The sequence below is a fragment of the Meriones unguiculatus genome, chromosome 17, assembly GCF_030254825.1.
Source record: "Meriones unguiculatus strain TT.TT164.6M chromosome 17, Bangor_MerUng_6.1, whole genome shotgun sequence".
Taxonomy (NCBI): domain Eukaryota; kingdom Metazoa; phylum Chordata; class Mammalia; order Rodentia; family Muridae; genus Meriones; species Meriones unguiculatus.
The window spans coordinates 91,393,633-91,395,429 of record NC_083364.1 but is presented as its reverse complement, the minus strand read 5'-3'; positions in this window follow the sequence as shown (position 1 = coordinate 91,395,429).

The following is a 1,797-nucleotide window of genomic DNA, read 5'->3' as shown; positions in this document are numbered from 1 at the left end:
GAAAAATCCATACTACAGCCTACAGAAATAGAATCTGCTTGTGAGCAATGAGTGAGTGATTGTAGAATGACTGGATACAACCACGTCTTCCCTATAGCCAAAGCCTGAGGAACCCTGTGAGATGCAGTGGTTGGAAACCATGCAGCTTACAGACAGTGGGTCTAACACTACAAGTCTGCTGCATAATTCTAAGGAGTCTTTGAATTTCGAGCTTGAATATTGTCTTATGAATTAACATAAATTTTATCAAGATAAAACAATAGACATTAGGTCATATATAATGTCATTTTATTGGTTGGGACATTGGCTCATCTTTCAAATTATAAGTCTGTGACGTTGACACATGCATCTTGGGTCTCAATTTGTGTACCTTCTGACCATTGCAAATGTGAGCAACAATCTTGAATGGACTCCTGAATTTACAGCAACCTTCCAGTTCAGCACTAAAGGCAGGAGCGCTGTGTTTTCCTCTTGACCCCATTCCCAACTATTTTGTTTCTATTTTTCTTTTTTTCTCAGCTTCACTCTTTTATTTTGTTCCATTATTTCCCTCTTACATACACAAATATCACATGTAGAATCTACACAAAACTCTTTAAAACAGTAAATACAAATACAACTGGAAATGTTTATTGCAACATGAACTAGCATTTTAACAACCATTCATTTCAACAGGAATTAATAAAGAAATGTGGTGGAAATGCAGCTTCAAAAAAAAACAGTATCTTTAAAAATATATAATTAGTATTTCATTGTGTAAATGTACCACAATGTCTGTATCCATTTCTTTTTTTTTTATTTTCTTATTTTCTTTTTTTTTAATTTTTTTATTTAATTTTATTTTTTTTATCAGTTACATTTTATTAACTCTGTATCCCAGCCGTGTCCCGATCCCTCATTCCCTCCCAGTCCCTCCCTCCCTCCCTCCCTCATCTCCACCGTGCCCCTTTCCAAGTCCACTGATGGGGGGGACCTCCTCCCCATTCATCTTATTTGAGGGACATCTGAGTTGTTTCCAGATTCTAGCTGTTATGAATAAAGCTGCCATGACCATGTTTAAGCAAAAGACCTTGTTGTATACATGGGCATGTTTTGAATATATGCCTAGGAGTGGTATAACTGGATGTGAGGTATTCCTAATTTTCTGAGAAAGCCTACTCAGCAATTATAAAAATTGTGAAATTTTCAGGCAAATGGTGGGAACTAGAAAGGATCATCCTGAGTGAATTATCCCAGAAGCAGAAAGGCACACATGGTATACACTCACTTATAAGTGGATATTAGCCATATCATATAGGATAAACATACTAAAATCAGTATGCCCCTAAGCAAGAAGGAGGACCCTGGATAAGATAATCAACCCTCATTCAGAAAGGCAAACAGGACAGACATCGGAAAAAGGAGAAAGCGGAACAGGACAAGAGCCTACCACAGAGGGCCTCTGAAAGACTCTACCCAGCAGGGTATTAAAGCAGATGATGAGATTCATATCCAAACTTTGGGCAGAGTGCAGGGAATATTACAAAATAAAGGGGAGATAGAAAGACATGGAAGGGACAGGAGCTCCACAAGGAGAGCAAGAGATCCAAAAATTCTGGGCACAAGGGTCTTTTCCGAGACTGATACTCCAACTAAGGACCATTCATGGAGATAACCTAGAACTCCTGCACAGATGTAGCCCATGGCAGCTCAGTCTTCACGTGTGTTCCCTAGTAATGAGAACAGGGACAAGAACTCAGTGGCTGGCTCTTTGATTACCACCGCCTGAGGGGTGAGCAGCCTTACCAGGCCACAGAG